Genomic DNA, 27,710 nt, shown 5'->3' on the forward strand with positions numbered 1-27,710 from the left:
AGGAAAGCTTTAGGTGGTTCTGTACTAAGGAATGTTATTGTGCAGGACTGATCAGCATTTACAAGAAACTTTACCTTCAGTTACTGCAGCAAAAGGGGGTCACACCAGATACTGAAAGCAAAGATTCACATACTTTTGCAACTCACAGATATGTAACACTGCATCATTTTTCTCAATAAATAAATGACAAAGAAAATATATTTCTCTCAATTGTTTGATTCGGTTCTCTTTGTCTACTTTCAGGACTTATATGAAAATCTGATGATGTTTTGGGTCATATTTATGAAATATAGAACATTTGAAAGGGTTCACAAACTTTCAAGCAGCACTGTATCTATATCAAGTCAAGTCGAGCTTTATTGTCATTCCGCTACATGCGGGGGGCATACAGTGGAACGAAATGTCATGCCTCACAGGACCACGGTGCTACATAAATACAGGCATACAGCAATGAAGTAAAACAATATAAACCTATACACAACTATCCTACTGATAGATTTTGACTATAAATATACTATATCATTTTTTTTTTTTTTTTACCTATACATAAACTAAAAAATACAAAATATACAAACTATACGAGTGCTTCAGATAAATACTGTACATGTGCGGAGAGAAACCATTGTGAGTCAGCAGCTGGCTGGGGAACAGTGCAGGATGATTTGTAGTGCATGAGCATGTAAACATACATATATTACTGAGTCTTTTTGTGGGATTTGTATACACACAGCAGTGTGTGTGGAAAGTGACTATACTATATACAGAGTATATATTTTACTATATACAGAATATCAACATATTAATTTTTGTTTATTGTATAAATGTATATTGTTGAACGTTAAATATTTCCAATTTACTTTTTAAGTTAACATTGGCATTTTTCAAAACTTTGTTTGCAAATTACATTTTGAATTTGATGTATATTCAATATGTTTTCAGCCTTTTGGATCCCTCTGTGTATGTCGCCTGTTACAGCAGCTGCCTTGTTTGCTGAAGTCTTTTAAATAGTATTCTGTCCTTGTACAGGCAGTAACCATCTGTTGCACACAAGTTTTTATGGCATAACTGGTCAATACTATGATGCTTAAACTTGAAAACCTGCGTCGCAAAGATCAAAGAAGAACAGTTAAATCTTTTACAATGCTGTTTCTCCAATAACTAACATACATTTAAATGTAGAATTTACAGAATATAATTTATAAGTTAATGAAAACAGATCATAATAAAGAACTTAACTTTCAGATGGTTTGCTAAGGGAAGTTTGTTGTATTAATTGACAAATTCAATGTGATAATTCGATTTTCATCAGAATGTATAATATAGCGGAATATATAGCGGAATTTCTTAAGTGTCTGTTTGCTCATAAAAATTGATAGGTACCTTATAATTCTTTTTTACTTTGTCAAAAAGACATATGTCTGTCTGTCTGTCTGTGTGTGTGTGTGTGTGTTTGCATTTGCTTTTTTGGTCCCACAGTATCAGGTTACCTTAAGTCCAGTCTGAGAGAAGGCTCTGGGATCAACTCTCTATTGTTGCTCCATAAACTAATAACAATTGGGCCAGGAGATTCCCACACTCTTCGTCTTAAAAAGCTCTTTTATTTCCTTTTTCACCTGTATCCTCCTGCCTCCCACATCAACTGGACAAAATTCAATTTCTCTGAATTCGGAACAGTTCTGAATCACACTAACAGGAAAGAACAATGCCACTATTGTAATGAACACTCAGTGTTATGATTTCAAGGAAGTTTTACACCAAATGGCAGTGTTTGCATTTTAAAGACAAGTTTTAAAGCTCGTCTGATGGTTTGAAAGATTTCATTTGAAGCGTCATCTCTTTTTAGTGGTTGGTGGATGGATTGCAGCATTTGGAAAATGTTGAGTATAGAGAATATGCCGGAAAACCCACAGACTGGAATTATGGAGAGAGAGAGAGAGAGAGAGAGTGTTTGTGGGATAAGTGCAAAGGTATCTAGGAAACATGGCACAAACAATAAATAAAAAGATAATTCTTCTGATGTAACTTCAGGACGTCAGTCAAAAGATTAATTGTGTCAACATATCAACAATAGAAGATCTGGTCCTATTGAGAATCCTATTGTATTGTATTGATGCTCTAACAGTCAAAAGCCTCTAATGGAGGCTGTAATTATCTCATTTTTAAATGACATTGCATAATTTCATCTAGCATCCCAAAAGGAAGTGTCAGCGAGAACAATGCCGAAATGAAAAGAATAAAGGAGTGTAGACATGGATCATGAAGCAGTGTTGTCCACTGTCTAAAATAAACATCCCTGATCAAAATCTGAATGAAAAAAGAGAGTGAAACAACACTAATTATTGCCCATTTGGAACAAGCAAGTCTTACATTTATTAGTATTATATATAAATTATATATTTATATTTTTGTCTTATTTCCTTTAAAATAACTTAACATAACAGTTTTATTTTATATTTTATTCTAACAAAACATAGATTCTCTAAATATCTCATGCAATTTATAATAAAACAAAAATACTGATTAAGAAAATTATAGTGCTGGAAGAATTCACACAAATGACCATACGAAACAACTTCCTTTTGGTTTCTGTTAAGACATGGATTTAAAGGGTCTAGAAAGTACTTGCAAAATGACAGGACCTGTGGACTTTCCACTGAACAAAGAGCGTTCTGTTGTTTCAGTATGAATCATGACTGAAGGTAAACTATTACAGTAAGTGTAGTAGCAGTCGACCGGATCTCCTGGGCCTGAGAAATCAATTAAACTATGGTCTTTTTTGTCCATTAGAATATCTTTGGTATCTCAGTCCATACCAGCCAAATATTGACTTTAGTTTACGTAGTCAGGGACTATATCTTTAAGTAGAATGTTGGCACTTACTGAATGTGCCTTATAAAAAAAACTGGGTAGCGCTTTATTTTATAGTCCTGTTCCACATGTACATACTATGTACTTGTTATAATAATTTCAATAACAGGATAATAACTAGGTACTAAATATTATACAGTACTAATTAGGTTAGTATACTGTAATTACAGATAAGTGCACACACTGTAAAACCAAAACAACAACAACAACAAAAAAAACAGTGTTCCTAATGTTATTTTATTAAGTAGCAATATTTATTATAAAGACAATAAAGCACTTGAGGTGCATGGGGGGTTGCATATGGTATGAATATGGAAAGTAATGATTATGTACATTTCCAAAAATGGGGGGAGAGTGATGTGTAATTATGTTTTTGCTAACCATATGAGGATTTTATACCTATAAAGTTCTAGATGGTTCTAACCTGGTAAAAGGCGATTAACAGGACTTAATTAACAGAGTAATAAATACTTGCAGTCAACAAAAAAACATTGAACTGTCACATAGTAAGATTGCATTATCAGCACACTTTCAAATACAAATCAGGTCAAACCTGTTTTAACTATGTTTTAAAGGCAAGAAAAAATATTTAAAACCATTTAACTAAGCAACTTTCAAACATCCATTTTTATTTTATTATTATTATTATTATTTTAGATGTCCTTGTTACATAGTATTAATAATTTAAGAACTGAGTAATATTACGTAACTACATGTACTTACTATAGGGTTAGGATGAGGGTTTGGTTTATGGTTAGTTGCATGTAATTATGCATAATTTATTGTTTCAATAATAGTGAGTATATGTAACATGTACACAGTAAAATAAAGTGTTACCATTTTAGTTTAATTTTATATTATTTTAGTTTAATTTAGTTTAGTTTATTGTGCAAAGTAGCCATAACAGTCGTGCAATGACTCACTCTCACTGAAGGACTTTCGTGTCAATCAAAGCTTTTTTCAAGAAGTTTCTCACAGCTGGAGGTATAATGGTCCGCCTACTTACGTCAGGAGACTCCATTCAGAGTTAATAGCAGTGGGCGGGAACAGTTGTACATTCTTGTGGTTTTAGTTTTGCGTGTGATTTAAATGTTAGGATGTCGTTTTTCATGGTTGTCCTGGCAACGTGAGTAACACAGGCTCAATGACAATGTCAACAGATGACTTGCTGAGCAAATGGAAAAATAATTTGACGTAAGGGGAGTGAATTGCGTGCGGCATTTGTTCTTGTCAAATTCAGCTGGATATGCCCATTGAAAGTGAATTAATTGAAACAAACAATCAAACAAAAATGATATGATAAAAAATAAAAACATACAAAACACACCCACACTAATTGTATAAAGCCTAATAAATAACTATAAGTTGCATCAGAGCTGTTAAAACAAGCACATTTAATGAATTGTTTTATTAAAAAATAAATAAATAATAATAAAAAAGCATAATTGTGTCTTCACCACTTAAACATGGCAATGCTATCTTTCTTGATATGGTAACATCACACTACCCTGCCACAGAACAGCCGAACAAACATGACACGTACAAAGCGTGAGGTAAACCGAGGCGACAGGCAACGTGTGACAGCCAAACAGCGTTTACTTAAGCGACAGGACCTCGGGGAGCTGCATGCGTGGTAACACAGCCAACTAAGCGCTAACTAGTGTGGAATTTCACCTGTGCTTTTGTCTCGCAGCACGAGTGGCGAGATGCTGTTTCCTCACTTAGAGCCTCAGGTCATTGTGACGCTGCCGCAAGGTGCCAGAAGTGATAAATTATTTCAGCGCCTGCATCTGTGGGGTCAGCTTTCCCATAGGTGCCACACAAAACATGGTAAAACAAAGGCTCTAACGGCAGAGTGAGACACAACAGCAAACGGAAAATGAGAAGGGGTCTGAATTAGCTTTTGATTTGTGCCAGAGGTGTCGTTTTTCTCCTTTGGGATTTGGTGGGATGGTTAATGGTGAACCGGGATACCACCTAATGCCGCCAAATCTTGGCTGTGATTAATACTCATGTATAAAACTGCTGGAATCAATCTGTCTTTCTTCATTCATTCATAAACCACCAGTCAGAAGTACTTACAAACATTATGGGGAAGATTCTTGCTTTTTCTGGGCAAGCTGATTAAACTAGTAGAGAATACTGGCATCCTATCCTGGGAAGTATCTGAAACACAAAATATGTCGTTTTCAAGGCCCAAAACTTCAATAAAGGTGCAAACAATTTTGCTGTTCAGATTTTCAGGTGAAAACCAGTCATTTCAATAGGAATCAACACGATCAGGAATTTCATGTCAGGACGAAAGATTTTGCCACACAGATTTCGCAACAGCTTCATTTTGTTCACACAGATTTGCCAGAAACAGAAAGTTGTTTTTTTTTAAAGTGACTTCTGTGTGAGCAATGCTTCATCGCTACACTTTTGACAGCAGACAATGGACCTTTTTTGCCTGATAACGTGACCATACCTTAAAGGAATATAGTTCACCCAAAAATGAATATATATTTTTTTAGTCGTTAATTACACACCTCATGTCGTTCCAAACCCGTTAGACCTGAACACAAATTAAGATATTTTGGATGAATTCCAAGAGCTCTCTGACCCTCCCATTGACAGCAAGCATAAGGTCCAGAAGCATAGCAAGGACATCGTTAAAATAATCCTTGTGACATCAGTGGTTCAACCGTAATTTTACGAAGCTACGAGATTACTTTTTGTGCGCGAAGAAAACAAAAATAATGACTTTATTCAACAATTCATCTCCTCTGCATCACCCTAGCGCTATTTTGGGGAGTATCCACTGAACGTAAGCAACATATGCTGTTCTGTGTCACCTGCACCAAAGTCTTTTTAAGACAAGTCATGTCACTCGGCGGCCATCTTTGAAACGCCTCTTGGGCATGTAAGCACAGCTCTCTCTTCTCTTTGAATGGGGAAACATCAAATTCTCCAAAACTGTTCACTAAGCTTACGATTCAATTTCATATTTGAAATCACCAAAGAAATCTGACAACAACTGTATCATAAATGTTGTTTATTTTGCTCAAACAGCGTTATAAAAAGCTTATTTTTTCAGGCTAGATCAGCCAGTGCGCATGCACAGTCCTAAACGCACGTCTCAGAACGCTGACTGTTTCTATAACTGTTTCTTCAAAAAGTATTCTCGTAGCTTCATAAAATTACAGTGGAACCACTGATGTCACATGGATTATTTTAATGATGTCCTTGCTACGTTTCTGAGCCTTGATCATGGTAGTATGCTTGCATCAAAAATATCTTCTTAATTTGTGTTCCGAAGATGAACAGAGGTCCTACAGGTTTGGAACGACATGAGGGTGAGTAATTAACGACAGAATTTTCATTTTTGGGTGAACTATTCCTGTAAAGCCCCAATTTTCACTGAATTTAGTGTCTAAATTCGTGCAATTGCAAGTCCTCAAAACGAATAAAAATTGTCATAGACATTTATAAAGCAAACGTCTCAGTAGATTTCTCCTTGCATTTTCCTTCTTATCAGCTTTTTTATGCTCATTGATCATGCAGTGTATAAAAATGTAGCTTTGAGCATCTGGCTGGACATGATGGTCTTACCACAGAAATATTCATTTTCTTAGCAACTGACTGTTTTAAATCATCCTGTGCTGACAGATCATGAAAAGAGAGTTAAAGACAATTTACGTCTGATGTATGAATATGTACACTTTCCTGTAGGAATTAGCTGTGACTAGTTTGGACACGAGGTTAAATATTTTTCTTCAGGTTCAAAGAAACCACAGAGGTCTATGCTGCCATTGTGTCATTGTGTAGACTTTGATATCAGGGAAGTATTGTCGGGTAATATAGCACATTGGATGTGTTGGTACAAGTAGCAGGTTCCCTTTTGCCAACAGACTTAATACTACACAACAATTAAGAGTTAGTCAAAGCAGGCATAACTCTTTGAGATGAGAAAAAGAGGACATACATAATTTATTTAAAAAACTAACATTTTAGTCTATTTATAAAGCCTATTTATATTGCCTAAATATAGCCTATTTATATTGTCAAAGATGTGGCCTGACAAAGCTTCTAATGGAAAATTTACTACAAAAAGTCACATTATGGTAACTGGGGCAATTGTAAAAAAAAAAGAAGCCCCTGATCAGTATATTACAATGATTTCTGAAGGATCGTGTGACACTGCAGACAGGAGGAATGGCTGATGAAAATTCTGCTTTGCCATCACAGGAATACATTTCATTTTAAAATATTTTAAAATAGGAAACCATTATTATAAATTACAATAATATTGTAATTTAAAATATTACAGATTTTTGCTGCATTTTGATGTAATAAGTGCATCTCTGGTCCACATAACAGACCTAAAAAATTTTATCTACATTATAATATGTAAAGAAAGAGCACAAACACAGATCTAAGATCTCCAAAGACGTAAAATCTATTATCAGTCAAACATGATAAAAACTTTCAGACAGAATAATTTTTTCATCCTACAATTGAAAGACAGAATCAGCATGTCAAGTAATAATGAAATAACACTTAGCTAACAATTTTTGGTTTCTAGAATGTTTTGGGAACATTAGTTTCTGGTTATGAAAAATACAATATTAAAAAAAAAAAAAAAAAACAGTGAACGTAGGGTTTCACAGAAAAAAAAAGAATGTAGAATGTAGAACAAAAAAACAAAAAACGTTGCAGTTCCATAAAAATAATAATAATGTTTATCTTGAAAGGCTTCTACATCCTCCATTGTAGAAATCTCTTTTGTTTTGTTGTAATCTCTCGTGCACTTTGCTTTGCATAAGTTCTCATATGTTCATGTCCACCTTGGGTTTAACCGCAAAGGTCTAAGGTGAATATCTGGGCAATGATAATGTCCTTAGCATGATATTTCAGGGTGTGTTTTGATTGGGTCACCCTCCCTGTGAGACAGCTGTTACGGAAGGAACAGAGGAAGCGTGCGGATCCATGTGCAGAGTTTTATTCAAAGGCATGATCACAAACAGGCATGGTTCAATAAACAGTAAACAAACATGAATGAGGCAAGACAAAGAGTATTCCTAGGGCAGGCGTGGGTCATCAATCGGCGAACAAAATCCAGAGGGCTTGACAAAAGTGGTAATCTGTAAACACGAGCAATAGTCCCGACTGGGGCAAACAGTATCCAAGACAGGGTCAGGCAAACGGGTAATCCAATATACTCAGGCGAGAATCAAAGGACCGGAAGACAGGCAAGGCAAAACTAGACTGAGACCAGGACTTGGAAAACGAAAAGGCTCCGTAGTGTCTTGGAAAACGAAAAGGCTCCGTAGTGTAGCTGCACGAAGACAGCGATAATGCTCGGCAGTGAGAAAGAGGAAGTTCATGGCTTATGTAGCATGTCTGATTGGATTCAGCTGTGTGTGTATAATCAGTGCATTCAGCTGTGTGTGTGTAATCAGTGCAATGGATGATGGGAACTGTAGTCCGGGGTGAAGTTAGTGTGGTGCAATAGTCCCTAGTAGTGAGCGAGTGATCTCTGGTGGTGAGCAAACAGAAGTGCATGGACAGAATTTGTGACAACAGCAGCTGTCAGTGAAGAAGACTAAGGCGTCTTTGTGCCAAAGGGATGACAAGATTACCATGAGCTACTGACGGCTGCTGTTGACAAAGAGCCAACACGGAAATCAAAGAGCCGACTTTAGAGAAAGATGAGCTGTGCTGAATGCTGTGGAACCACTGTTCTGTGTATACTGCTGAAATGATTATGTGCACAATAGCCAATAAAGTAAACTAAAACTCCAATTCTTTTTTTTTTTCTTTTATTATTTTCTATTAATATTTGCTATACACAAACTCAATCCTACTTACGTCTAAACCAAGCCATTGCAAGTAATTTATAGATTTTAATTGACATTACTTAGATCATTATTTAAGTTTTCATCCAAACCTGACCCATGCACACACTTTTGGGTTATCTCTGTGCTGTCCAGGCATGTAACGCTTACACTGATACTTTTATGCCATAAGCTCCATCAGTGACAGGTGTAGATGGACTAGACACAGACACACAGAAAGAGTATTACATCAGTCATGTGAAAACACATCGATAATGCCTGTTCTCACAGTGCAGTGCTTTCACAGGCCTTTCCCCAGGGTGGATGCGTAGTGAAGATGGAGCGGATAAATACAATGCTAATGTCTAAGACAGCGCTGACACTCTCACACACATACATTTGGTTTTTCATAAAATAAAGTACTAGTCAGTCATCATTCCATTATGGATCCTCTGTAACCCTGTTGTCAACAAATTTCTTTCTGTATTCTATAATTGCAGGATTCTTTAGCAGACGGCATCAATTATAGTTTGATTTTAAACTAAAATTGGTTAAAATATGAAAGTACGCATTAAAAATATAATATTAGGTTAACTTCAATCAAAGCTACACTGTGAAACAATGATATGATTAATATGTCATGACAACATGTGTTGTTACATTACTTTAACTAATAAAAATGTTAAGCAATTTTCAACTTTTTAAAATAAGTTTGACAAATTGATTGTACTTAAAAACTTCAGGCAGCAACTTTTTTTCTTTTCTTTTCTTTTATAGTGTAAGGTTACATTTCTTTTATTTTTAATTGTAACTGACGTATTTTTCATATTTTTCATTTAAACATCTGCGCTACAAATCTTTCAAGTTGAACCACAAACAATAGACTCACAATACAATAGACACATTGCAATAGACTCACAAATAATATGTGTGTGATTTTTTTTCAAGCATTGTGACTATGTGATACTATAGAATATGCTTTTGCCAAAGTGAATTACGCAGTATGTGATGTGTTGTTAGAACTATTTAAATTATTACACAGGAAAGAAAAAAAAACAATACTATGAATACTCAGAACATATTCATATTCTGAAAATGTAGAAACCATCTTTTCACAATGTATATGGAAACACTGTGATTTTTCTAATATCTAATCTAATCTAATCAAATCCAATCCATGATTTTATTAATTACTGTTAACTTTTCAATACCTTTGATGTGAAATAAATAATTAAATATATAAGTAAGTATCAAATTATAATCCATTATCTACAGTTTTCAGTATTTTTTAGTATAACAAATACTTTTATATAATATAAAAATCTTTATAATGTATATAATATAAAATAAATCTCCAAAATGTATTGGAATGGATAGTGTTACTACAATATATATATATATATAAAAAATTAAAATAAAAAACTTAAATGTAAATATTAAATATTGCACATTTCAAAATTCAAACAGTTGGATCAGCAGATATGGTTGCATGACCTCATATGTTAAAACTACTGAATCTGAACACCATGTCCATGATTACTACACCCCTGGGTTGTACCCATCTACACAAATGCTGCATCTATTCAGGTACACAATGTAAAGTACAATAACAAGTAAAAAATTAGAGCCACACCTTCAAAACAACCGTTTTGAGAAACAGTTTCATTGTACAAAAATGCACAGCATTTATATTAGTGAAAGTTGATAACGCCCAAATCTATAAAAATGACTCCTACACTATGATAAAGGATAGAATTTAATAATCACAAAGGCCTGCAAAACCTGCAATAAATCTGCCCAAGTCAGTGTTTGATTACATTAACTGACCTGACAAAATTGGCAAGACCAACAGTTAAATGTGTTGTTTATCAACGTTGTGTTTTAATGTACATTTGTATTGTAGATAATAAAAATCTCAATCCCGACTCAAGAAATCAGCAAGATATACTGTATCAGCAACCAAACTCAAGCAGATAATGTGCAACACTGTCTATAAAAGTCAACTATGTTTGACACAGGCACATTTGTCCTGTCTGACCAGCAGAGAAGCTTAAAGGTGCTGGTTTGTGACTTAAACTGTTTACTCAGTGTCCTGAATGAATTCTTTCATTGTGTTCAGACACATGAGCGCTGGGACTGCTTGTCTTCTCATGCGTAGTGGAAAAAACAGAGTAAATAACATCAGAGAATACTCTGATCTAAACACATGATGTTTTTCCTTTGTTTGATAATGTTTTGGTTGAAGAAGTGCTGATATGTGTGGTCAGATTTGACATACATGCATTGTGTTAAGTATATTTTTAAAAGTATGTAGTTATTATATATATATATATATATATATATATATATATATATATATATATATATATATATTTCTAACTAGCCTAAAACACTCATTTAAATTTACAAATTATGCCTAATATTGACATTCTGACTGCATGTCAATTGACATATTTATCCCTAAAAGTATGTAGTTTGCTAGTGAGTAGTGCTGGTGGGAAAGTAAAGTAGGCCTACATTCTTTTGAGTTTGTTGTAAGCCATTATTGGGACATCACATCATGTGCCATACTATTTATATCTGGTTATTATAATTTATATAATATAAATTTCAGATTCAAGCATTTCTCTGCACTTTTCTTCAATTGAACATTTCAAAAGAAAACTCAACAGTGTCCAAAGCATTGTACTTTCTGGCTAACACCACCCTCTGCTGTACAGCAGAGAAAATGTACAGGTATTTGCACATGAATATTTGTTGCCTCATTCATACTGTATGTTGAAACAAAACATCCATTTCATTATTTCAAAATGAACTGACGCGCAACATGAAGAACTGTGCCAAAGCTAACTTGAAATATTGACTTTGTTTGACAAATGCTATGCTGAAATTCCTCAGAAGACGCACTTAAACACTAACTACAAGTCCTGCATGACTCAGTCAGATAAAATGTCACAGTCCTGATCAAATGCAGTACAGATGTTCACATCATCACAGGAAACCATTCACTTCCTCAATAACTTCACTGGGCATTTGCCAGTACTTCACATTTTTTCTGTGATTTAAGGAGTGCCTTTTTATTTCATCCCAGGTTTCACACATAGATTTTGAGCAATTATACTTCCTTTTTATATGAATCTTTCATATTCTTTCAGGTCTTTAAGGCATAGGCCAGAATATGCACACATAATGCTTCCTCAATACTGTTTTGAAATTACTCAAATTTACACTCAAGTGAATTTATTCAGAAAATATTTTCAGCTATTTCCACACTGTAAAAATATGAAGTAAGAAATTTCCTAACAATGTTGCATTTCTCTCTCTCTCTCTCACACACACACACACACACACACACACACATACACGTCATTTCACATGACGAAAGATAGTGGTTTAGTAATGACAAAACATAACTTGCAATTACGGGAAAAATAAAACTGTTGTAATTTTTTTCTCTATAAGGAAGAATTGATATCCTGCAATGTAATAAATGACTTAATGTATGAATAAGGAAGTCTGGAGAAGGGACTTTGACCCAGCATTGGATATCATCCAGACAAAGAGCAAGGATGAATGAAAAGACAGACAGAGAGATTGATAAGATAAACATATTTTAAAAACATGAAGAAAATGTACTAATTCGGACTCCAGGTTAAGTTTTCTGAACAATGTGCTGTTGATGGACACTTCAGTATTGATTAGCTAGTGTTCCAGTGTGTTAGTCAGCTAATTTAGAAAAATCTGCTGTCTCTTTCAATATGTCTTAGTGTGAAGCCATGCCGTCAGTCTGAAGTCAAGAGCAAGTTAGCGTGTGTAATCTATAAAATGACTATTACTCTTGGATAGCCAGACTTTTGACTATTGGCGTCAAGTCTGGTCCACTTTGCACCTTATTCTGGCCAAGAGCCGTCCTATTATATAGGAAGATCATTTTTTTTTCACTTTACTTATTTATTTAGATGCATACTTGCATATCAGGTGCAATTTTTGTGCTTTTGTGTTGTGGGCCTCAGATGTGTGTATTAAATGTGTCAATCAATCAATCAAAATTTAGACACAACAAACACACAACAATAACAAAATACAAATACACACACAAGGACAGAATCCACAATATCACATATTTACATGTGTACTAAAACGCCAATGATTCCACATATTTGAAAAAAGCCTGACTGAACCTAGTGCCAAGTTCGTCAGTGTTAAAATTATACTATTTACAGATTCTGATAACCTACACATACATCTGTACATGAGATTACGCATCACAGCAGCGCAGGTTGGCACACCAGGCTTGCACTGCTCCATCGTGGCACCTTAAGCAGCAATCGCATACCATCATTATAAGCTACATTAAGTCTCTGCATGCTGCTCTTTCTGTAATGCCGCCACAAATGGGCAGTATACATAGGGGTACAGTATGCTTTAAAAACTGCAGATCCTGCGCACATACCAAATTTGCGAATCAACATATTGGCCTGGGCATACAGCGTACAACACTGTCTGTAAATATCCCTATCATCAGACAGGTCATCAGTTATATAATGCCCTACGTATTTAGCCTCATTACATACTTTAAGGACACTCCCAGACAGAGAGAAGTCAGGAAATGTCAGTTTCCTGTCCTCCCTACTCCTAACAATCATAATATTACTCTTTTTGGCATTATATTTAATATCAAAATCTGAACCATATCGAGAACAAATCCTCAGTAACTGTTGAAGACCAGCACTATATGGACAAAAGATCACCAAATCATCTGCATACATCAAATGGTTTATAATAGTATGACCCACCATACAACCTGTTCTACAACCATTTAACTGCTTTGATAAATCATCCATATAAATATTAAATAAAAAGAGAGACAAAATTCTTCCCTGTCTGACTCCATTACATATACTGAATGGAGCAGACACATAATGGCCCCATTTTACATACATTAATTGATGAGCATACCAAAAAGCCAAAATTCTCACTAAAAATTTGGGAACTCCTCTATTGTATAACTTAAAAAATAATTTTACATGAAATTTGTGGAATTGTGCCTGTTATAAAAATCTAAAATCTCCTTTAGAGCAAAAATACACATATGTGACCCTGGACCACAAAACCAGTCTTAAGTCGCGGGGTATATTTGTAGCAATAGCCAAAAATACACTGTATGGGTCAAAATTATCCATTTTTCTTTTATGCCAAAAATCATTAGGATATTAAGTAAAGATCATGTTCCATGAAGATATTTTGTAAATTTCTTACCGTAAATGTATCAAAACTTAATTTTTGATTAGTAATATGCATTGCTAAGAACTTCATTTGGACAATTTTAAAGGTGATTTTCTCAATATTTTGATTTTTTTGCACCCTCAGATTGCAGATTTTCAAATAGTTGTATCTCAGCCAAATATTGTCCGATCCTAACAAACCATACATCAATAGAAAGTTTATTTATTCAGCTTATCTCAATTTATACATAATCTGAAATTGACACTCGAACCAGTCGGTTTTGTCGTCCAGGGTCACATATCAGTACCATGTTTCGGTTTAAAACCAAACTGGTTATCAGAAGTCAGGACAAAATGTTCCATCTCATTCAATAAAATCCTTTCAATAACCTTGGATAAAGTACTGGCCAAGGCTATAGGCCGGTAATTATCCATGCTATTTATTTGTCCAGATCTGTCTTTAATAATAGGCACTAACACAACAGATAAGATAGAATGTGGTAAAATACCATGAACTAAAAACCCAGTAAAACAAATAGCGAGCAAAGGATATAATTTTCTACTTGCAAATTTGAAATGTTCAGCAGATATCTTATCCATACCACAAGCCTTATTATCTTTTAGCATCATAACTGCATCATAAACTTCTTGCGGAGAGACATTCACAACTTCATCATTATGAAGTCATGTACCAAACACTAAGAAAAATTACCTATAAATGTATATTGTGAATAAAGTGACAGGGATTCTGAATTTTCACAGTGTATGCTATTATGAAACTTTTAGGGTGAGTAAGTCTAAAATGAATTACTCTAGCCATACAGTTTAAACATTTAGGTGAAAATTTGTGATGGACTTATGTCCATCTAAAAGTACAGGTAATTAAGTAAATTATTTAATAAACATAATATGGCAAAATGTGGTGAAAATGCACTATAAATTGATTTATCAGTATAATCTTTTGCTATACAGGCTTTCATGAATCTAAAAAGTTCCGTGTGCAGTGACAGACACAAACATTTTCTATTCAGTAAATCTGATATAAACCAAATTTATGTCATTTATAGTTACACTTGAGTTCTGTTCTGTGTTAAATTGGGTTTACACGCACTTTAAAGTTTCACTTTCAGTTGGACTAAAGCAATAATATATATATTTTTTTTAAATATCCCAACAACTAAAGTTGATTATAATGTTGATTATAACTGCTCACTTTTTTCCCCCAATAATCACATCGCTTGCAGTGTACACTGTTTCATTGATAATGAGCGCACTTCAGAATTATCGCTTCGCTCTGCTGCAGTGTAGACATGGTGATAGATTTTAAATGTAAACACCCCCACTCTAGGAAACACTTTGGATTCAGTATTCAGCAGTGTTGTCTGTGAAATGAGGGGGTAGGGAGAAGTGCTCCCTAAGGCTCAATGGATTAGACACATTCTCTCTGGAGGGGTCATTAGCCCACACTGATTATCTAAAGATCCAATGACCTACCTCCTCCCGCTCTGGACACCCTTCGCCCTCCCCTCTCCATATTCAACCTCCCATGGGGTTCAGGTAAAAAGAGCAGGGGGTCTGGACAGATGAGGAAGCCCGTCATCTGATATCAATGTCTGTGGAAAAAGAAGGGATTTCGTTTTCACACCTTAGACTGAAAAATTAAAAACAAGACAAACATGGCCCAATAAGAATGATTTACAATAATATTATAACATTAAACACAAGAACGGCATAATAAATACAACAGAAATCGACCAATACAAAAGTAATAATAACTGAACAATTAAAAAGTGGTTAAAATATTATTGGTCATATTTTTGAACAAACCTCTTGTGCAGCAAAAGGTTGAAGAAAATTCCATAAATTTACACTGAAGAAGGGACGTGAGTCAAAATTGGTGACCATAATAGCATGGAAACTTTGTGGTGGGCTCTTTTGACTTGAAAACGGTGAGCAACCACTTAGCAACCACCAGAAAACCATTAGCAACCATATAGCAATATGCTTAACACCTTAGTAAACACCCACCACACTCTAATGGACCCTTTTACAGACTGTGGTTTGTGATGACGAATTTCCACAATAACTTGCTACAGTTTTTAAGGGAGTGACTGAAAATGTTGCATTTTCGTCCTTTTTCCAAAGTTTTGCGAATACAATAGTAGGGATTTTCTTTTGCTGTTGGAGCAAATGCAGAAATTGCCTCCTTTAATTAAGTACACTCTGCTATAGTTTATAATTTGGACATGTGAAAAGAAAAAAAAAATTCTGCCAAAAGCAAACACAGATTGCATTTTCTTCTGAAAATGTAAAAATTCACAGATTTATGCACAGATATGACTTTAATTTAAGGTTTAATTAACATTAGTTAATTTATTGGGTAACAATGACATTTTTTCAGGATTTATTAATCAAGATTAATTTTAATATGAATAAATAAATAAATATATAATGAATAAATATACTATTATTCATTGCTAATTAATGACTGTTCATAATATGTTCAAGTCTCTTATGCTCACCAAGATTGCATTCATTTGATTTAAAAATACAGTAAAACAGTAATATTGTGATATATTATAATTTGAAATGTGTTTTCTATTTTTATTAGTGCTGTCAAACGATTAAATCGCATCCAAAATAAAGGTTTTTGTTTACATAATATACATGTGTGTACTGTGTATATTTATTATGTATATATAAAGACACACATACAGCACATATTTTGAAAATATGTATATATTTATATTCATATAAATTATATCATGTATAAATTTATTTCATATATAAACATAACATATTTTTCTTAAATATATACATGCATGTGTATGTATTTATATATACTTAATAAATATACACAGTACACTCACATATATTATGTAAACAAAAACTTTTATTTTGGATGCGATTAATCGTTTGACAGCACTTATTTTAATAATGTTTTTCAAATAGAGTAATTTATGCATTACTCTCATTACTCTTGACTTCAGTGTCACATGACTCTTCAGAAATCATTCTAATTTACCGATTTGGTGCTCAAGAAACATTTATTATTATTATTATTAATAATGCTGAACTGTTGTGATTTTTAATATTTTTGTGGAAACTGTGAAACATTTTTTCAGGATTATTTTGATGAATATAGAAAGTAAAAACAAAAAACAATCAGTTATTTGAAATTGAAATATTTTGTAACATTATAAATGTCTTTTCTGTCATTTTTATCAATTGAATGCGTCCTTAATGAATAAACTTGCTGACCTTTTCTGACCTCATTGAACTCCAGAGGTATTTTAGATTCAACCAACTGCCCTTTTCTTGCATCACCAGCATAACGTCTCCAGGTGGCAGTAGTTGACCAGAATTCAGTGACTGGCCCAACAGCAGAAAGTTGCCTCTTGTTTGTCAAAAGAAGCACTTGGCAAACAGCCATTTTTATATTAGTGACATTTAATGTGGGCTAATTAGCACCTGATGTTCTCTTCATTAAGATCACTCAAGCAGTCCCACTGAGATACTCTGCATCACATTACAGATTGTCAACATTATGCCAAGCTGCTTAATGAAGACCCCCCCCACCTTCACCACACACATACACAAACACACACAGGCATATAAACAAACACATAATGTGTCACACTACCGCCTTTGCCTAGCCATGCCATAATTGTTAGGTAGGCATGCAAAATTTGTGTCATATGGATTTATATGCATTTGAACGGCTTGTGCTTTATTAAACGTTCTACATTCAAATAAGCACTACCGCACTTCTCTTTACATGCGTGCAAGATAGTAAAACTAATATGTTTAAAAAACTTTTGTATGTCTAAAATAGGCAAAGGTAAATGTGAGCATGCGCTGTAATTCACTCCGTGCTCTATAGCTGCATGGCACGGAGTCAGTGAGGGTTCATAAGGGCTGGAAGTCCAGAGTCTTTCCTGCTCTAATCACTCCGGCACCATTAGCGCAAATCCATTAGAGCACTCGTTCATTCTCCATCTTCCCCCACCCCTCTCTTTAGAGCACCTCTGAGACACTCACAGACCTCTGCAGCTCACTGCACACAAACAGGTGTGCGCCTGCGTTTATTTTCTGTTGCACGTGTAGGCCTAGGCCCATTTCTTTATAATTTAATAGAAATTTTATGATATACAAGTCACTATACAAATTATTAGCAGCATATGATTCTAAAAGAAAAGTGTGCTTTAAATTGAAAATAAATATCAGAATGAAAATATCAGAACGATCCAAAGAGCTGTGCAATTAACTTTTAATTACTAAATTAACTTTTTATTTAATGTTTAATTTGTGACCTATACTGTAAATATTTTTAATTTTTAAATCCCAGATTTTCACTGTGGTCTCAGACATTCATGCCACTGTGCATATTTTTTGGCCTATCTGTCACTGATAAAGTAGTCTAGTGAGGACAGGAAAGAGGAACTAAGAAGAGGAACTAAAATGATAAATGTTCAGAGCTGGATTCAAACTTGTGCAGTCTGAGAGAGCACCACAGCTTAATGTGTCAGAGCATGTGCACTATCCCACACTCATGTTCTTTTTAGAGTCTGTGAATCCCCAAACCTCCTTTTACATCTCAAAAAAAAAAAAAAAAACCTTTCAAATTTTCAAAATATATCACACACCCACAATGAAAAATATTCACACAGTAGATCTGTTTGGATTCTCAGAGGCGTTGGTAATAAAAACAGGACTATATACAATTTTTTCACACACCAAGATCCTCTGGATGGTGTTCACACTGTAGAAGTTCACTTTTTCATTTCTCTACAACGTTAGTAGAATATATAAGTCACATTTCAGAAAAGTTCATAATTTCACGGTCACATGGCTTTTGAAAAGGTCAGAGTAGCATATTACAAGAATTTGAAAGGAAAAACAGAGGTTAATTACGGAATTATTATTTTGACACGTCAATCACTGTGGTCCCTGGGATGCCAAACATAAACGGTAAAGTCAATCTCAGCAGACCAGGAGCGTTAAATAGAGTTGTTGACAAGAAATGACAAGAAAAAGTATTCTTTTGGAAAACCTTTATCAAGATATTCTCCCTTTCGTGATAGATCTCACAACTCTGTCGGCTCTAAACAGCAGCATCGGCGCATCCCGAAGCACTGAATTGAGTTTGAAAACTTCCCAGCCTCTGATCGAATGCTTCAAAACAGCAGTTTGTCTTAAATATGGCTGCAGACGCAGATGGAGATGGAGTGACTCTTTGTTCCAGCACAACGGGTATCTGATGTTACATAAGTTCGACTCGACACCTGTGCCGGTATCCCGCGAAGCCTGCTACGGCACAAAGCCGAGGAAACATATTTATTTCATCGCAAGATCAAGCCTTGTCCCTGTAGTAAAATTCCCATACAGTGTCAGCTTCTGAAGATACATTTTTCATAGGGCACCATGTGCCTTTCTGTCACTCACAGCTGCAGGGCATTGGAACCGCAGGATTATATGAGGGGAGGGCAGAGGGAGGACGAAAAAAGGGAAAGATTAAATATTTAAGTCTCACTCTTCCACAACACCAGGAGCCACTTGTTCGGCAGTCTCAAAAGAAAGGGGCCGAAGCCCCAAGATCAAGGTTGGGTGCCGGGGTCACTGCCTTGTGGACTTTGGAGGTAGAAAATCACATGGCCTGTCCGTCAACCCAGGCCTAATGATCTCCTGCGATGTCATTATTCTCTGCGGCTCGGGACTGTGATATCGAAAGGCCTGATTGGGAAGGAGCGGATCAACATGTGCTGTAGTGAATTTGTCATGCCGATGCTGATGAATTGAAAATGGAGGCCAATGTAGCTTGTCACATCACACACAACAGCCTGTCAAAACAGTGACACTAGAGTGAGTTGACTCACTGAGGATCATCAAAAATGAATCGCTGCGTGAGCTTGACATGCTGCCACACAAACGCATGCATGAATTTCCGTACATAGTGCTCGGATATCACTAGATGGGGCTCGAACTGTGGCCTGTTGTGGCACACTCGTAGCAACACTAACTTTCAAAAATCTAGACATTACTTCAAGGAATGTATCGGGTTCAATAGAAGTTAAACTCAATCAATTGCATTTGGAATAATGTTAAAAATCAATCATGGTGTTGCGGTGAAACACTTACAATGGAGGTAAATAGGGCCAGTTTTTCAGTTGGTCTAAATGCTGAAATTAGAAACTTAGAATTTTATAAAAGCACTTGCATTAATTGTTCTGTTGCAGCTTATGCATTAGCCTATTTGAGCTGCTGTTTTTAACGATTCCACCTATTGCGAAGGTTAATAGGTGATTTTTCACAAACTGGTAACAAACTGGTATTATTTCACTGGTGTTGTTCTTCTAGTTATTTACCTATAAGGGCAAATGAATCAGAATTCTAATGCAAAATAGCTTGTTTCCACATTGCAAAGTAAAGTGGATAGCGCCACCAATTGTAAAAGACTTCAGCCAATCAATCAGCCAATAAGTACCCCTCTACACTTTCATATTGAAATAGTATTTTGCCCTAAGTCCTTGCACTGCTTTTTATACGGCGAAAAGGGAATTAATGGATTATCCATATGATACACATTCAATGGAGTGGTTTCACTATTATTAACACTAAAAATCATTTTCTGCCTCACCAAAGAAGTTGCGAAAGCTGCTGATCCCTCCAGTCTGGAGAGATGTAAATGTAATTCATGTCAGAAAGAGTTTTTTTTCTGAACTTGAGAGAGAGGCAGAAAACAGCAGTGAAAGGGCTCCATTAATGGGACCCAGGCTAAGGGCCTTAAATATTGCATACACAGCAGAGTGAATCATTTCCACCTCTCTCTCGCTGCAGTAAGCCCCACGAGTAACAGCCACACAGGTCCAGAGGTCTCAGGTCTTGTTAGAAGGCCAAACATGACCTCTGTAATACTTTTTTCTCTAGATATTTTTCTCTTTGATTTACACTAAAATACTCTGTGAAGCTGTATGTTGTTTTTGTCAAAGAATCAATTCATTCCTTAAAGGTGATTTTAAGGAGAGAACAAGACGTTAAGAATAAAATATTGTATAAAATCAGGCAAATAATAGATGAAAAACCCTTCACATTATATGGAAATAATAGTTTGTGCATTTAAGTGCTACTGAAGTGGAGATTTGTTTGGCTCAGTGCAAGAGAAAAAACTTTTTCTGAGAAAACGGCCTTTTAAAACTATGTATGTTAGTTGAAATCTACAGGCGCAAATAGATAAAGCACGATAAAATAAATACTTAAAAGTGTACTTTGGATGTTTTCTTTCCACTAGTCTGAAACAACATGTTATGAAATGCCAACCACCCAAAATGTCAAAACTGACCCGTGCATGAAGAAACAATGTTTTTGCCTATAGTGTTTTGCCTTAAAACAGTATTCTACCTAATGACAACTTGACATTGTGTTGTACTTAGTCTGTCATTCATCTGGTTACTGATACATCACACCCACTTTAGACAAAAGAAAACAACAACACTTTGAATTTGCTGAAACTCTAAATGTGTTGCTGACTATATTTTAATATGAAGCGTTAAGTGACAGACATTAGAGACCACAATCATTTTCAAACAAGTAAGGTTTTTTTTGGTAATTGTTACTTTACAATAAGATGAAATTTGTTAACATTAGTAAATGTATTAACTAACATGAACAAACAACGAACAATGCATTTATTACACTATTTATTAATCTTTGTTAATGTTAGTGAAAATACAGTTGTTTACTCATGTTAGTTCACAGTGCATTAACTAATGTTAACAAACACAACTTGTGATTTTAATAATGCATTAGTAAATGCTGAAATTAACATTAACTAAGATTAATAAATGCTGTAGAAGTATTGTTCATTCTTAGTTCATGTTTACTAATGTTGTTAACTAATGAACCTTATTGTAAAGTGTTACCGTTTTTTTCCCCCCCTACCAAAACAGACTGCTGACACCGATAGTGGACAGTTTGGGTGGAGGTAGAATGGTTGCTGGCAAATAGAAGGACAGGCATGAATAAAAGGTGTGTCGGATAACCACACAAAGCTGACAGACAGCAGCTCAACATATGTTTTATTGGCCTGAAACTGTTCTTCACTCCTCACTAGTGTGTATGGCGTTCATTGAAGTCATCAGCCTCCCGTGAGTTGTGTGCTTGACCCCGTTTTGTTCCCTTTGTACACACACTTAGTAAGGCTCTCCATCAATCCCTCATTATTAAGCCACTAATGTTGTTACCCGACCATCAGTTGATCAATAAATGAACCGTGTCGACGGGTGGCTCCCAATCTCATCGTTTCTATCGAAGAAAAAATTTCAAACTGCTTTGTGGTTTTTAAACACAGATGTGTTTCTATGCAAGAAAATTGGCTTTGAAAAAAAACTATATGCTTTGATTTCATAAGCTAGCTCGAATAATGCTTTATAAAACAGACCATTAATTTATTTCCAGTCCTATATGACTATACCTCCCAAAATTAAAAACTAAATTTAATTAAAACCCCCATTTATAAATGTGTTTAGTGTAGTTAGTATTGAGTTGCACCTTCCACAGATGATTTGCTTTGAATTGAAAATTCAAACATCAGATATGCTAACACCTCAACAAACTATGACAAAACAAATTATAACCCAAAAACCGTTAGTGGCCAACATATTTGCATGAGGACTCCAATTGAACTGTTAGGGTGTTCTGGGGAATCACTGGTTTGTGGTTGCAGTTCCTCTTTTTGTTCCTCTGTAGGGTTAATCTCAATTTTATATCAGCTTGGTTTACTGGCATTGTCCCACTTAAGTTGACATGACCATATTAACCAGCAGCTCTCACGCTGTTGTTGCGCTTATAGGGATTGACTGGCTTCAGGGCCTAAACATGCCATCCTGAGCTCAGTCTATATTCCACACCTGCTGTGGTAGAAATGACAATGAAAATTGTGACAAGTTATTTTCTTTTCCAGTGAGGCACAACAATGAGATTATAACTCCCATTTAAAATCTGTCACCCGTCTATTATTAGGGATTTGTTCAAAATATGGAGCCACACTGAATGCAAAGTCTTGTTCATGCAATGCAAAGCATGATGCTTTGAACAAACATGATATTTATATGTACACTGCACAAATCTATCACATCTTCTTTCAGCTATACAAGAAATAATTCATTTTTAATTCATTTTTTAAATAGTTTGTATCTTATTTTTTTAGAAATAAAATATACAACAAACAAAAATAAAACGGAACTCAAAACAATACAAAATTCATGTTCATTTTCACGCAATGCACAGCATGATGCTTTGAACAAACATGATATTTATGTATACTTGCAAAAATCTATATACATTTTATTTCAGCTATACTAGAAATCATTCATTTTTTTGTTTCTTCTTTTTTATAAAGAAAATATATTTTTTTATTATTTAGTAAAAAAAAAAAATCATAAATAAAATAAAATATAATATGGAAACCTTATCCATATAAGTATGAATGCCTTTGCAAAATATCAACCAAGTGGCATTTATGTTAAAGTACCATAAAAAAAAGCACATTTCAAGCCAAATATTTTACAAAAACAAATTTGTTAATGTTTAAATACCAATAGATTTACTGTTAAAATGAATAAACTGTAATACAGTGGCATTTTTAGGGCCACTGTATTTCGCAGCTAAATGAATGTGTGAGGGTTCATCTATGAAGTGATTATTAAAGACAATGTTCAGAGTAATTTGACAAACTTTTAATTATGAATTAATTTAATACCCATTAACCTGCAATTTTCCAAATATGCCCTCACTATTTCCAGCCCGCCATGTGCAAATCATACAGTATACTCAGAGTTGTTTAGATCTATCATTGTCAACACTAACATTCATTAATAGTCTTAAACAACTGCTATGTGATGGAGTCTGATCAGGCTCCCTAAGGGTCTTGCTCTATGATCCAGGTAATTCCGGATCACGGCTGGATGACGGAGTCTCGCTAACAAGAGGGGACTGTGTCATCCATCTTGGGAAGTGCTCCACAGATTTATTGATCTGGCAAAGGCGCAACTCCCATGAAAGCTGTTCCTTGACGGATTTCTTACCAAGGGCACGTGGCGACAAAGCTCTGGAGATGTGTTTCCTTGTCCCAGAGATGACAAGGAATGCTGTGGCACTTGGGGGACGGTTTCTAGATGTTTTCTTATGTCAGGACTAAGCACCTGCTAAGCATTTCTGAGCCACAAACTAGAATCAAAGTGGACAAATTACACGTGGCCAGTCGATAGCAGTCACAAATAATCTAGATGCACAAGTACTTATTGACACAAGCTTCAATAAACCTGCATGAGTGGATTTGAATAAAATACCACCATTAATCAGCATGCTTTATCACTAACCACAGTTTAGGATCAGTGCCACTCTTTCTTACTATCAAAGAATCTCGAAAATACATGAACAATCACTTTCGGATATGGACCGTAGGGCACCACATTTGTTTGTGGCTAATCAGCCATGCATTAGCACTTTGCTAACAATTTTATGCATTTAAACCAATCTGGGAAAAGCACTGGGAGTTTGGAAATGGGGCTGAAACAATCTGTGATATTCATGTATGAAGAGGAAAAACACAATTTCAGCATTTTGAAAAATTGTAAACAGAATTCTGACATAAAATGAAAAGAAAAAAAAAAATCTGATTTTGATTTCTAGGTGACTAATCAAATACACAACAAAGGAGAAAAACCAAATACTAAAAACTAAAAAAAAATATGAAATGAATAACGTTTTGTATTAAATTAGAAAATAAAGCATTTTCAGTTACACTTTACAATACGGTTAAATTCATTAACATTGTTAATGCATTATGTATATTATAATAACTAAAAATTTGAACTAGAACATTCTTTTTTTCATCATTTGTTAATCTATACACACCATATTATATTATATACACATACTGAACATACATTATAGGTCAAAGGTTTGGAAATATTAAGATTTTTGAATGTATTAAGCACATTACAATGATTTCTGAAGGATCATGTGACACTGAAGAATGAAAAATGCTTTTTTACTGTATTTTTGATCAAATAAATGCAACCTTCGGTGAAAAGGTAATTTAAGAAAAAAATAATTATTTTAAATCTTTGACTGGTACTGTAAATCTAAAAAGGAGAATTGCAACCCAGTACCAAATGTTTTTTTTATTTTTTTTAATTCATTTGAAAGACAATAAAAGGATATTCCTCAGAAAATTTGCATCTTTAAGAGACACATGAATCATATGGTCATGTCCTCAAAAGTATCGTTTCTGTTGACCGACAGTTAACTCACCCTAAGGGCTCAACAATAGTGAAACAATGCATATGACTGACTTTACAAGCCAGCAGACAGAGGGCATGTCCTTGAAAAGTGCAGTTCAAATTGCCCACCAACGCTTCAGTCATTGATTTGCCTACACCTCACAAAAGAAAAACCAAGACAATGCTACAAGCCACGCGTGGCAAGACAGAAGGTGTAACTTTGCACACTGTCCGTTTGCCCACACAAAGAGTGACAGAGAAAGAAAGAGCCAGAGAACAGCAGGAAAAGGGAGATGACTCACTTCATTCACTGTCAGGCTTCAAAGTGCTCATGCATCTGCAACAGCTGCTCGTCTACCACGCACAACGTTTTCAGACAGATTTCAACGAAGGCATTTCTGCGCTCATCGAATTTATATCTTTTTGTCAATTTGCCATTCTCTCTAATTGTGCAGCTCTTTCTGTTTTGTCCAGTGTTTGAAACCAGCTGCCTGAGGCAAGTTAAATAAGAAATTTGAATAGAAAAGAAAAATATTGTGGATCAACTCAAGGGTTAGTAATCAAGAAAGACTAAAGGAGCTCTGAACCTCATTAAACTTTGGGAGTTATTGAAAACAATGTATGACGTAAATGAAACAGAAACGTCAGTCTATGTCGTACAACACAGAGATTAGTGAAAAAGTTCAAAAATACATCACACATCATTAGATAAAAATTATTTTATCTAAAAGTTTGTATAAAATACGCCACAATATACTTTGTTAATATAAAAGCATTTTCTGTATAGATTTTTCACATAATCTGTATTTTGAACTATGCATTGTTTTGTGGTTTAGGGTTAAAGGAAATGTCCATAAACAGAAAATGTACTGGTAATTTTTTGCCAGTACAAATGTTTTTCTTACAGTGTTTAAGAATGTAAACACTGGTTCTTAATATAATTAATTAATAGAATGTATAATGATTTTATCATACAATTTATTACATATATTTAATGCAATGTAATATCAACTACAAATTTTAATCAATTCCATTCCATTAAATGTATTCAATTATTTATTCATTTCTTATTTATTTATTTTCATTACATCCATTTTCTTCTGACATATACATGATATTTACTGTTAAATCCATAACATCAATGTTGTGCTCACTAGTTCAGCTTAAATCATAATTAAAATGTCACCATAAAAACTTAAACAGTTCAAATGAACATAATCTGAATATTAAAGCTGTTCAGCTCTGTTCTCTGAGAACAGAGACTTTGCAAGTATCTATACTTGCAGACAAAAATACATTTAAGAATCATTAGGGTTAGCGATTTTGTATGCATCTACCCAAACATAAAGAAATTTATTAATTGAACATACTGATGAAATCAAGAAGAACAATTCAGTTTGCTTTGGACCAAGCAGTAATACAGAGCAAATTAGACCGATTGAAATGACTCTATAAAAGACGGCTGAGGTCTTTAGCCCTGTGAATGCAACTCTGAGCCTGAACAACAGCTCCACATGGACTCCTGCAGTGGCAGTTTTGTAGCTGGTCATGACAGCCCATGGGTCCTATTGTATCTCCGTTCTCACTGCTGAGAAGTGCGAGCCGGAGGTCAAAGTTGAAACGAGACTTGCAAAAAAACTCCTAGTTTCACAGCTGACACTTTGCGCCCCTCTCACACAGGTTCCTTTCAGAGGAGACCCAAAACACAGCGACACACAACACACTTTGTTCTGTGTCAGCTCAACTGTAGTTTAATGATTAGGCTAAGCATCTAATTAGATGGGGAGAGAAACCATCCCGACATGGTCGATGCTTCGCCACTTTGGCCAGGCAACTGGTGGCAGGCTTCCCAGCTGACAGGGCCCCACGTGACCCTATAGGGACGGCCCTGGGGGTAGAGGCCCCCTGGACGCCCATCATATGGCAGGCCTGAGGGGAGTGGAGGAGGTGGCTACTAGAGGGGCAAGCCAATAAAACTAATAGAGATAGTTACAGTCAGACCCTGTCCTTGAATTCCCCTCAGGGCGGCTTCTTTGATCATCTCACCCTCTTACGGCACTCACTCCGTTCGGCTCAGCCATTGGAGGTCTGTTTCCAGCTGTGCTACTAAGTAACACATTAGGATTTCCTCTCAAAAATTTCTATTAATTCCAAAAAGCCTTGAACGTCATTTAAACATTCTGCACAAGTGCGCACTCTACAAAAGAAGGTAAAAATGCTTTCAGAGAGAGATAACATACCACAAAAATCACTTCACTGGTGCCCACTGATACAACAGGTTTGATGCAACAATTTCAACTCCCCTGAAATTCTTTTATGAAGCCTTAGATGAACCTCACCACAGATAACACAGCCCACGTCATTCAGATGCATGCTAATACGCCCTGGTTCTAGTTCTCCTAAAAAAAGAAATGACCATATTTATTTGACCTGCCACACAAATGTTTGCTTCAAATTACATTTCCATCGCCATGCAAATCCATACTTTGAAGTTCAATTCATTTTCCTCAGCAAACACA

The 27,710-nt window shown here is 35.1% G+C and overlaps 1 protein-coding gene across 3 annotated transcripts in view; it reads right to left on the reverse strand.

Annotated features, from left to right (window-relative positions):
- Positions 1 to 27,710, reverse strand: part of klf5l (Kruppel like factor 5 like) — a 124,226-nt gene that overhangs the window by 23,854 nt on the left and 72,662 nt on the right. For 2 of the 3 annotated variants that reach the window (XM_058758862.1, XM_058758863.1), the window contains one exon: positions 15,404 to 15,522. The exons of the other annotated variant lie outside the window; for it this stretch is intronic. The gene's annotated coding sequence lies outside the window, so the exon portion shown is untranslated. The remainder of the gene's footprint in view (positions 1 to 15,403; positions 15,523 to 27,710) is intronic. 3 annotated transcript variants of the gene reach the window in all.

Source organism: Onychostoma macrolepis, chromosome 21 (assembly GCF_012432095.1).
Source record: "Onychostoma macrolepis isolate SWU-2019 chromosome 21, ASM1243209v1, whole genome shotgun sequence".
NCBI classification, from domain to species: Eukaryota; Metazoa; Chordata; class Actinopteri; order Cypriniformes; family Cyprinidae; genus Onychostoma; species Onychostoma macrolepis.